A 12,965-nucleotide genomic window follows, 5' to 3' on the forward strand; every position below is an offset into this window, starting at 1 on the left:
TACAGTGATTGTGAGGATACATAAACCATTACAGTCAACAGCAAACACTAGTTTCTAACTTCCTGACTCCTGACTTCACTGTTTTCTCACCTATGACTGGAGATTTAACTTTTACAACAATCTTGTTGGAGCTTCACCGTTTTTTCGACACATTTTGAAATTAATAAACCATGGATAATCCTGGAACACTATTTCAGGACTTGTGTCTGTTGGAACTAGGACTATGGATTTGACCAAGACTTTATGCTTAATATCCTTTTGCTTGCATGCTTTGGGTTTTTTTTTTTACACTTTGGGCTTTGAACTCCAGTTGTTGTGATTTCCATTATGAAGTGTGGTAGCCTTTGTCATTAAGTAGATCATCTTCTTAACTGGGAGGATATTGCATAAGCATGTGCGGTGGTTTTGTTGTTATATTAGAATATGAGTAAAGTAGTAACATTTTAATTACTTGTAAAATAATAGTTAAATGCTTTTTTGGGAAAGCATGGATCCCATTTGTTTCGTAACAAGTTATAGAAACATGTGAATCCAGTATTCCTATGCTGCTATAGTGAAGCCAGAGAAACCTGGTTATTCTGATAATGCATTTCATTTTTTTTTTAATCCTTCAAAAGTTCACTTTCCAAATCATCTGACACAAAGTGCAGTTGTGGCAGTTGAGTACATCAGCAGCATTGTGTGGCAGTGAGTGGCTCAGGAGGAAGCCGGCTGAAATCCCTCCCCTATCGTCCCTTATGACAGTCTATTCAGGCTCTGTACTGTATGTTCTCAGCTTATTGTTTCACAAGGGGATTGGTATTTCCTTTGGGCCTGTGGTTGCTGCTGATACGGCATTCACAGTCGATCAGATAGTGTCATACGGAGGCAGATTAGGTCAGGTTTAGCAGTCGTGTTTTGCACTGTTATCAGGTGAAAGCCTTGCAACCGCAATTTTGCGATTGTCATTTTTCACTTGAAGTGCACAGGCTCGCACGGTGCTCTATGGGCTGAGTGAGGAAATGAGAGTAATCCGCACATTGTTCCAAAATAAGGAAAATGTACACATTGAGGCGCTGACAAATTGTTCCAGTTGAAAAAAAGTGCAAAACAGTGTTGCTCTCATTTTGTCATATTATCACACTGTGGATCGTATGCATCTGTAACAAAAGGGAAATAAAATACAAACTAGTCCTCTATGACTCTTCCACTAATGAAACCCTTTCAAAACCTGTTGTATAACTCAGAAGTACATGGTCGCCAATCTGAAAATTTAAGCTGTTTTTCTTCCTCAAATGGGTTTCAATTCCTGAAAGGTTGAGAATTTAAAGATACCAGGGTTGATAACCCTTTAAATTACAGGCCATTAATTACGCATTAATGACTGGAAATAACTAAGTAATATCCAAGTAAAATAGATGTAATAACTAGGTATAGCATAAAATGACTGTTAATTACTGAGTAATACAAGTAAAAAAGGTGCTTTTTACCAGTAATTTTATTGTAATGACTAGTGGTTATTATTAGGTAATAATGGTATACAAGACTGACAGACATTGCCTTATTGCCTAGTAATTACTGGTAATGGTAATATGGTAATTACTGAGTAATATACAGGCCAAAACATTGCTTTTACCAGTAATTGTATTATAATAACTAGTTATTAGTAAATTGTATGTGTACATGGTAACATCTTATAAATTTCACCCTAGTTTCCTCCCCATGGCCTATAAAATGTAGCGGCCGCTGTTTCCATGGAATAGTTTCCAACAAACAAATGAAGACATGTAGCTGCTTAGAAATTTCCCTAGAATTTCCTCTGCATGGCGTGTGAAGTGTGGTGGGCGCTGTTTCTTGGGAATAGTCATTGTGTCATTTCCAAATAATTAATACATAATAACTACTAGGACATGCATGTATGTTTTTGCTGCACTGACAGATTGTATTGAGGAAGGGAGTATTGTTCCCTCTGAAACTATTGGCACATTTGATAAAGATGAGTCTGTAAAAGGTAAAGATCAGTAGTAAATTCCTATATCCATACTCAAACAATTAAGACGATTGTTCAGAATACAAATAATACATTTCCAGTGTGTTATAACTTTTAACAGAATGCATGTCAAAATAATTGGAAAATGTTGGAAAAATTAGCAAAGCCCTTAACCTATTAAAGTCATCCTACATTTGTTCAATTTAAGTTTGGTAAATTGCCACTTGTATTTATATTGTAATTAATATATCTGCTTCAAGCACTCATCATTTGTTCCTTTGAGATACTCTGACAATGTTTTACTATAACATCTTGCATTTGAACAAATGCCAATTGCTTTATAGAATTTTTGATATTTTGTTAAATATTGTATGTGGTTAATTCATGGAATGCCAAGGTGTTTGGCAGCAACATTCATATATACCTTTACCTTGCTTCTAATTTACATACTGTATAAAACAAATATGGATACGTTACTATAAGGCTCTTAATGCCAGTTTTCCCCTTTCTGAAAATAATACATTGAGTCTACAGGGTCATATAGCAGTTATTTTAAATTAAAGTGGAATTTTACCAAGCAACAGACATGCAAAAAAGACTTCCAATAGTTTTGATAACCATCTTTTTTAAAGTTAAAGATGGAAACAAATTTGAAATAAACATTTTTGGATAAATAATTCATTTTCTTCTCTGTTTTAGACCGCAAAATACAGCTCATTTCTGTGGAGAGGTAGAGGGAGAGAGACGGGTGGTCTTTTGCAAAAAAACAAAAATAATAATAGCTTATTTCCACTGCATCCCATAATATATCAGTGTAACCTACAGTGGAAACAAACCACTTCCTCTCCACCCACATCCCCCTTCCCCCCCAGACTGAAAGCCCCTGACAGGAATGAAGGAGGCTCCCAGCGGATCACATTCTATTGAGAGAAGGAAGGGTGGAGGAAGATGCAGAGAGCAGCGCAGCAAAACATACCTTATCATCTGAGCACTAGCCAAGAGCCCAGCCTCCTTAATGCATGCGCACACACACACACACACACACACACACACACACACACACACACGACTTATTCCAGTCTATTAACCTGTGTGTTAATGGGAAAGTATTGTAAGGACATAATATTACTGTGTAGGTACTTGCAAAAGTGAAAAACCCCATTCAAATTGCTTCATTAGTAGTGTTGTTACACCATTGTAAGTACATTATGTATTAGGGAAATTTACCTACACAGTAATATTGTGCAATAATTAATACAGTATTGTACAATAATTTTCCATAGGGTAATACACAGTTTAATACTGGAATTAGGCCATTGTAAAGTGTTACCAACGATGATTTTTGTTTTCCCAAATTGCTGTATAACATTTTGTCTAATTTTATTCTAATTCATTTTGTCAACTAAGGACTTATGTTACTACTACTAGCTTTAAAAAAGATATATATATAATTTATTTTAAATATGTGCAATGAATACTTTTGTAAGAGTGGGCATCACTATATCTCACGCAAAACTGTTCATTTGCTGCCTGTGCAGAGAAATAGCTTTGCAAGCAGCTTACTTTCTTTTAGGAATGCTTAAAGCCTGTTTCTGTTCTTCTGAATCTCAGGATAAGATAAGATCTATATTATCACTAATTACAGAAAGCATGGAGAGATGCAGTCTGTGTCTTTAGTCTAACAAACTTGTCTGAAATAATTGTGCCTATAAATTTCTCCTCCTTCATCATACCCAGAGGGAGAAACATGTTATGCAGGCAGATGCACGTTTACTCTGGATGGCAAACTCTCTTTAAAGTATGCAACCGTTAAAAATATACTCACACACTGAAATAAAAGAGAGAAGGTGCAGGTTTTGCACTTTTTTGACATTCTAATAGTTCTTGTCCAAAATCTCTTTCAGATAAGAGATGACACTATTTTCGGGTAGCAATTATTAAGGAAGAAATGGCAACCAAGCAAATGTAATAAAAAAAAAGTACTAATGATCAACATAATGACTCAAGAGCATTTTTTTCTCCCTTTCCTCGTACTTTGACCGATTGTCTAAGGCTTCAATCATTCCATTCTTTCTATTCAAGCTTCTGTCCTTCCAAATTCGTTTTGATTTGCCGTATTCGCATAAAAGCAGGACTCAAACTCAATCTACGCCCCAGACAGCTATGGGATTTAATTGTATTTTTTGTGTGATGAGAGATTTGGGGGGGGGGGATTTGGCCCCTAAACTTAGAACCAGTCCCCCATTGTGTCGGAAGGAAAACGAACTGTCCCACGCAGGAAAAAAGGCCAAACTGACTGTGAGACAGCGGCGGCGGATCTCTGAAGCATGACGTTCTCCTCATGTTGCCACAACATGAGCAGAATGTCACAGCTCCTTGACATATAATATTGCAGATAAAGGCGACACCGGGGGGTCTGGGGCCGACATGGGCCAATCAATCTGAAAAGCTGCAAAGGATTTTGGGAGTTGGGAGAGTGACACAGCGCAAGAAAAATCACCTTATACAAATTTTCTCATTTTTTCTGGTTTCTTTAGTTGGTAAAAAGTGGAATAATAACGTTTTCGTGACAGAAATTCAAATCTTCTTGTGAAAACACAATGTGATCTCTGTACTTCCAGAGCGGCACTTTCTCTTCAATGAAACATTCTTCCGCGTTAAACTAACAACAACAAACAATGAAACACGGCTGTCATCTGCATTTGTCATATTCAAATAAACCATGAACATATTTCTGGCCGCACTCTCCGTTCAAGAGAAAAACGCTCCAAATTGATTTTTGATGAGCGTTTCATGTCTCCGGGTTATTGGAGTGCTTGTCTGCTCGCTGGAGTGTGCATGCTTACAATTTTCCAGACTTATTACTAACACGCTTCACAATACAAAGCGTTCGCGGCTCTGATGCCATTTGTTGTCTGCAACATCCAGTTATGCCCGTGGGATGTAATGGAACGTCAATAAAAATCTTGGATACTCTTTTGACAAAAACGGCTGCCGTGTGCCAAGCCAGCTACGCACCGCGCTGCACCCATTACCGAAATCTCAACTCTTCCCCCTTGTGTTGTTTTGTTTTCCTCTCCAAAACCATGTGTACGTCTCCTGTCTGATATTAATTACGCCGTGTTTACGACGCCTTTAATCCCGAGGTGAACCGCAAACATAAATGTTGACATCTCCCTCTAATTGAGGTCAGACGAAGGTGCCCGTCCTGGGCCGCTGTTTGGGTGTGTCCAACGGTCAAAGGCACAAAGACAGACACGCTCTAATAACTCGGATTGAGCTCTAATTAGATTTCCGCTTTTGCTTGGCCTCTGAGTCCCTCCCTCTCCCCCTGGGCTGACCTGGAGGACCTCACGCTCGCTTTCCTCGACCCCCCCCCTTTAGCTCGTCGAAGGCCTCGGATCCGCTGAGGAGAGATCAGCTGAGTAGAAAACCCTTCAAACCCCTCAAAGTGTACCTCCATTCCCCCCCCCCCCCCCATCCACCCTCCATCCACCCGTGCGTGCCACTTTCCCATGCCGCCTCCTCGCCCTCCTCCTCGCCTCGCCGTTGCCAAGGGTGTTAACAAGGTGTACAAAGCACTGCCAGGACCGTGTGGGATCGTTTTTGTTTCTTCTGCCTTCAGAGTGGTGGAAATAAAGGAGTGCTGTCATGGCTTTGGTACTCTCTGGCAAAGAGGTGAGAGGCTGGCCTGTCATTCTGGATTACTTCTGTCTCAGCGGGGCTTTGATGTGCACTGACAGCCTCAGATAACATTTACAAGCTGGAGGAACATACGCTTCCTCTCCCTGTTTGGATTGGCTCCCACTCCGGCGGGACCCAGATTGCATTTGTATTGTCATTTCTGAGGAAGAAACGCAAGCTATAGGAACTTTGTCGCCTGCGTGTGTTTCGGTTGGAGATTCTGAACCCATTCATTCATGTATTCCCGGGCAAAATAGCATCATCAACAGCCAGTGCACACAGTGGGAGCCTCGCACGCCACACACATGTACATTCAGGTGGATTTATGAATGGTATGTGCGAAAGGCTTTTTTTTTTTTTTTTTTTTTCCATTCATAAAAGTCTGCGTGTTGTGCTGTATGTGTCTGAGTGTCTCCTCTTTTTTCTCTTTCTTTGCAGGCCGGCTCATGACATTCTTTGTAGTTTACATTCCTCTTTTGTAACCAGGTAATGGAGTGTGTGTGTGTGTGTGTGTGTGTGTGTGTGTGTGTGTGTGTCAGCGCTGAATGGAACACACCAAACTGGACTGGCAAGGTCGCGGCGGCAGAAACACGCGAGGTGCTCTATAATCTCCCCGGCGCTCGCACGCACACACGTACACATGCAAACACACAGCTCCACACACAGCCCGCTTCAGATGGGAGCCGCAGTGCTTTTACAGCTTCAGCTTCAGCTTTTATGTGTGTTTTTACCCTGCTTTTTTTTTTTACCACTTTTTCTGCTATGTGAAGCACTTCGTAACTGTGCAAGTGCCATAAAGCTTTACTTAAAGTCAATAAAGCTTTACTTACTGACTTACTTTTTTTTGCTTTTTTGTTTGTGAGAATTCTGATTTAGAGGAAGTAGGCTGCTTTCCCAAACCTAAAACAGGCACACACTGCATGATTCTTCCCACTTTTGTGTCAACACAGGGAATGACCTGTTTACCACCAAGCCAAAACAGTCTCCAACTCTTTGTAGACTCGTGTGTGTGTGTGTGTGTGATTTATGAATAAGCCAAACCGTCTCTCTCTCTCTCTGGGCTGCAGGACTTGGCCCGGGCCGCTCGGTAAGACGAGAGCAGATGAGGGTGTTCAGAGGTAAGATGAGCTGTCGAGGAGTTATTGTTACAGCGCAACCGTCACGTGTTGGCGGCTCTGCCCCGACAACTCTCTGCCGCTGCCGGCTTCTCACGAAAAGATCGAGCGAGGGAGGGGAAGGCTGCGCGGCGCGGCGGAATATCTAATGAAGAATCTCTCAGAAGTGGCTATTAAGAGTCCCATGACTTCCAGCAGAATGTGTTACATCAGATAGATCGGTGCGCTCGCGTGGGATATCGAGATATTTTTTTTTTTTTTCGCTGAAAAGGCCCCTCACCTCGCAACTGTGTTCACCTCAGAAGACTGGTAGAGCAACAGGAATATGAGATGAATGCTTACAGGGAGCACATTTCACTGACTCATGCCAGCATCGCATATCAAAGTGAATGTAGAATAGAAAGTGAATGGAACACATTTGGAAGTATTCTAACATAAGTATAATATATACGAAAAGAAGAATTTTAGTCTAACAAGGCAAAAGATGATTATTATGAGTCAATTATAAAGCTGTTATTGCAACAATTTATGTTGACTGGTTGCCTCCCTGGATACTAGTTCCTCCTCCACCTGGCGACAGTTACATGACTCATAATAAAAATCAAATCAAATATTAAACAAATTATTGACAGTTATGTGTGTCTTCCAGGCTTTGAAACGCCCTGCCTGAGGAGCGTGGGCTGGCAAAACCAGTGTTATCTTTTAAATCGCTTCTCAAAACACATCTCTGCAAACAGGCTTTTATGGGATTTTTATTCTTTCTGTCTGTTTATGTAACCCAGTTTTTAATATGCTTGGCACTTTTCATCAATTACCTTACCAGTATGTATTAACTCTTCTTTTATTGCTTTGTAAAACACTGTTTTGAAAAGTCCTACACAAGTAAAGTCTCTTATTACATTGTGTTAATAAGGAGCAGTGCAATATGCCCTTTCTCTGAAAATGATTTGGCTCCTGTAGGCTTGAACTCCTATCCTCCATATTGACAAGTATTCATGTAAACTGAGGGAAGAAATGGCTGAGGCACAAGCAGCAGCTTGTAACTGCAGTATAAAGCAGAGTCACCAGTCTGCAAGGAGGCTGTCAGACTTACATTTACACGTAAGGCATTTAGCTGATGGTGTTATCCAGGGAGATCCAGTGCAACAACAGAGTCGGGTTTAATTTCTAGATTGCCAACATGAGAACGATAGGGAAAAGTGCAAGGGTCAGAGCCACAGCACCCAGGCAATAGATGTAACCAATATTCCTGTGTCTATGCATGAGTGTATAATAGCAAGAAAGAAGAAATAGGAAGAAATAGAGTAAAGGTGAAGGGGGTGTTTTTGAGCATGGTGCAAGATAGTTTAGTGACCTACATCTACGGTGGCCGAGAGGGCTCAACACACTGCAACTTAAGAAAACACATGCAAATAGACAAAACACATGCAAATTAACAACTATTTGCATATGTTTTCTTAAGTTGCAGTGCGTTGAGCTCTCTCGGCCACCGTACTACATCTGATATTTCATCACATTAACAAATAATAATGTCTCGTTAGTCATCAGCCATTACTCCCCTGACATGTAGTCGACATAAGGAAGCTTCAAAGGCAGCGGATGACATCATGCAGTGACTTCGCCGCAGCTCAGTCTCCCGTGAATCGACGCCCCGGTGAGGGAGTAACCTCTCCCGCCGCTTCTTTTCATGGGAAAAATATTTGCCGACTTATCTTATTCCTCTGCCGTGTTTACATCACGGTTAACCCTAATCCAGTCTCATTTCGTTTCCAAACGCCAAGATTTGTGCTGCTTCATTGAGAGCTACACTTATCTGTCATCTCTTTGATCGAGGCCTTTTCAGCGACGCTCCAGCCAGCCAGGGCCTCCTCCCTGTAGGATTGGCTACATCTGAACTAAGTGTGCGGTAATTACCGGACTCCCGCTAGTGGCACTGACAGCTTCCCATTGTGTTGTGTAAGCCCTGCCAGTCCTTCCTGGTGTTAAGATGAGTGTGCTGAATTTAACACTTTCAACAGAACGTAGTGACAGACCTTTGTTTGCGTTTGTTTACTCGTTGCTAATTGATGTCAATATGCTCTACTTTCCTCCCTCCTGCCTGGAGTATTTATAAGACACAATGAGAGAATATCAGGAAGTGCAATAAGGTCAAAGGCCTCAATAAAGCATAATATGGCTCATTAAATAGGACTAAAAAGTGAATATATTTAATTTTATGCACTAGACATACGTTATTTTCAGCTCAGCTCAGTCAGCCATAGTTACACCTTTTGTTTGCGTGAAGCTCACTGAAGTATGACGTGCGAGTACGCCTTACACAGCAATGTCATCACCATGGACAATATGTTTTTACAAGCATTTAGGCGTATTGAGGCAATCTCCGTCCCACCCCGGGGGAAAAGAAAGCAACCCACATCAACTGGAACTCGGCGTGAACGAGCGAGAAAAAACGGGGCGCTCTCCGTTGGGGCCGTCTAACCGCTGGGTTTATGCTAATAGACTGAAACTCAGAGTGTCACGCTGTAAGTGACATTCCCACCCAGCTCTTGTCTGTGAACACGGACGTGAATATCTTCCTTAATCCCACTTTGTGAGAACTATGCCCCGGTAGTATCTATGTCAAACCAAATTAGGTCATGCATATTTTCTGAAAAGTAATTGTCAACCACATTCACAAGTCACAAATCAAGTCACGATCAGTTTTGATTTGGTTTGCCGATGGTATGCAGTGTGCGATAGCTTCTATTTTTAACGTGGATGTATTTGCTCGCGGCTGTCATTGTGTTTGCCCAGTTGGCTCGAATTTGCTGCTCTGATGCTCTGGTTGGAAAAAAAAAAAACCATCAAGCCAGGTAAACAACAATGTGGTGCCATTTTGTCTGTTCCTTTTATCAGAAGATTTACAACTTCCTGGTTTTGCATTTGGTGGGCGGAAAAAAAAAAACGATTCCATGCAAAAAGGAAAAGGAAAAGATGTCCTGGGTTTGTTTTTGACATAACCGGTAGAATTCCCAACTCCGGTGAACTCAGATGCACCTGGGTGACTCTCTTTTCTGTTACCAGTGTGTGTGTGTGTGTGTGTGTGTGTGTGTGTGTGTGTGTGTGTGTGTGTGTGTGTGTATGTGTGTGTGTGTGTACATTTGACCTGGGATAAGGCTGCACCAAAGGGACATGGAAACAGTTTTAACAGGGGGACCATGACCCAAACCTGTTGGAATATATTGAGGAATTGAAAAAGGACCTAAATATGAGCTGCCGAAATAAACCTTATAGCCGCTTGTCGAGGTCATTTTGATCAAAACAAATGAAAAGAAATTGAGTATTTGTGTATCCACAAATTTCATTTCATTTCTTTGCATTTGTTTTGAGGTACAAACAGGAAATCTAAGGTTGTCCCTGCAGTTTGCTCATGTTGAACCTGTGCTTGTCTCTTCATTCCCCTCTAGACACCAGAGATACCATAATAAAACACAAGACTATGGAGCTCCTGTGTGATATGAGGTGTATCTATACATATTTGTAGCGCTGCAGACTGATACATGTCATGAGAAAGATAATCCAGCGGCAGGATTAGGCAATAAGACCTAACAATTATGCGTGCTCCAAACACGCAGTTCCCAGTACAAGCCAATTTGAGTCACCATTATCATTCCAGGAATCCCATAGCCTGGGTCATCATCAGCTCACCAGCACATAGCACCAGTCGCTGCAGTCCCAACTCATCATTAACAGCTGACTCACCGCCTCCCTTACTCATGGAAAAATCCTCTTAGGCCTAAAATCATTTCCACACGCATCCACATACTTTACGTGCCCCCAGGTTATACCATTCACCACAGATGAGATGTAGCGTTTGGTCGCCAATCTGATATAACATCCAAGCTTGCTGAATGGTAGCAGTTATTCCACAAGTGTCTCTCATAATGGCACCATACTAAGTCACATTACGAGGAAATACACTGAATGTAGAAAATGTCAGGGACTCTTAGTGTTTTCATGAAGTACACTGATGAGGAGAATCCAGGTAAAAGCCGTTATCCCTTATTGATTTGCCTTATTAAATCTATACCAATCACAAAGGAGGAGATGTAGATGAAGAGAAGCAGATGAGTTACAGAAGGATTTTTAAGCTTTGAGACAAGTGAGATGTGAGAAACACACTTTTACAGATTTGCATTTATATGTAAGTGTTTTGGGGGATTTTTGCCCATTTTAACCCTTGTGTGGTGTTCGGGTTTTTTGGACCAGATTTCAATGTTTACTAAAAGAAAAATGATAAAATGAATTAGTTTTTCAACCTGAGACTCATTGGCTTTGGCTCATTTTCTGTGAAGAACATGTACACTGGACCCGAGGGTAATAAAAGTGTGGAAAAATGTGTGTGTGGGTGAAAACAAGTAAAAATGAAACAAAAAGGTTTGCTGTGTGACTTCATTCTACCTCCCTCCTACCTGGGCCTGCTGTTTTTTTTGTTTTTTTTGTTTTTCCTGCACTCTTCACCCTCTGCAGTGTGTGAAACTCATATTTTGCGGGAACCTGCACAGTGTTATTTCGAAACATTGTAAACGTTCAGTATTTTCCCACACTCTACCCCAGCCAGGTGCAAACTGGGGGAGACACGCAACAATAAATAGCTTTGCGTGTGTGGCTCCGTACCACAAGCGATCAGTATGGTGAAAGGAATCTCTGCTCAGAACGCCTTTTGACGAGAGAGAAGCTAGTGTAGAAGGAGTGTCTTCCACTTTGGAAGATGAAGAATTTTCCGAATATGAGGATCATTTTCTCTGTAAATTTGGAGTCTGACAGTAAGTTGGAAGAATAGGATGAGATTGACCCTATTTTTTACATAAATTGTTATGGCTGTATTGTTTTAAAAACCCAATAATGTTGTGGGTCCACCAGACCCGCGAACATTGGGTGAATAACAAAAACGTGCTGTTTCTTAGTTTTTCAATCTCATTTCATTTCACATTTATATTTCTTTTAACATTTTTTTCTATTGATAGTCAAGTCAAGTCAGGTTTATTCCTATAGCTCTTCATCACAAAAGCATGTTTCAAAGGACTTTACAAAGCACAAACCTACCTAAATCTAACTAAACAGTAGTCAGTCACAAACCAAAATGATGGAATACAGTGTGGAAACAACATAAAACACAAGGAAACAAAATTAAGCAAACACATAAAATTTATCCGTATTTTTATCCCAACATTATGTATTTCACCATTCTCGTCTTTACTTCTTCCTGTAAAACACGTTGTAAACTCTGCTTTAGAGAAGAGCCATAAAAATAACGTTTATTATCATTATTATTACTATGTTGAAACTCAGTCAGCTGTAGAAGGGCCAGTCACCTGATCTCCCTCAGCGATAATTATCAGCAAAGCACCAACAGATAAACAGTGTAACCCCCCCTGTCTTTCTAGCGCTCCTCATCATGTGCAGACTAACAGACACAGGTGTAATTGTGCTCAGGGCAGAAGCTATGGATGAAAGGAGCAGGAGGGAGGAGAAGGCCTCTTTGTCGTCCATCGCGGGCCGCCGTGCACAACAAAGGTTCCCTTGAGGCTCTGCGGGCCGGGTCAGAGGTCCCGGGCCTGTCAGCCAGGTGAGATAAAAGAAGGGTCCGGCCATCAGTCATCGGCCCTTATCGGCCCCTCCGCCGACTCGTCTGGGACCCTGCTCCGTGAGAAAAAGCCCCCCCAGGAAGTTGAGTGGAATGTGATTTGCCGGGGCTCCTGAGCCTCTTTGATTCACTCCTTTCTCTCCCTCGCTCTCCCTCTGTCTCTTTCTCCCTCTCTAAATGTCTCTCTAACATCCCACCATGACTGTGATGTTTGCTGCATGTTTATAGAGTTGAGTATGTAGCATTTAAGAGCATCCTTATATTCTCAATAAAGTGTTTGTCTGTCCCTATATGTGCTGTAGATCTAAGTTTGCTGTCATTTCATATAGTCTCAGTCTACATATTTGCTACAGTTAGTTAAAGGAAACTGGTTGGTATATTTTGGAGCATGCTTGCTCGCAGTGCCCTGGAAACAAAATCCAGTTGATCCAATTATGTAATGACATAAGCCATATAGTCACCGCTAAAAGAAGAAGTCTTTGCAGACTTTTCCCACTCCCTAAGGGGAAGAATACATGAGAACATGACTCCATACATACTCCTAATTACCACTTCTTCTATATACCAGTAT

The sequence above is a fragment of the Centroberyx affinis genome, unplaced genomic scaffold, assembly GCF_046629955.1.
Source record: "Centroberyx affinis isolate AG114_WGS23_722 - 3 ecotype Tasmania unplaced genomic scaffold, CSIRO-AGI_Caff_v1 ptg001004l_1, whole genome shotgun sequence".
NCBI classification, from domain to species: domain Eukaryota; kingdom Metazoa; phylum Chordata; class Actinopteri; order Beryciformes; family Berycidae; genus Centroberyx; species Centroberyx affinis.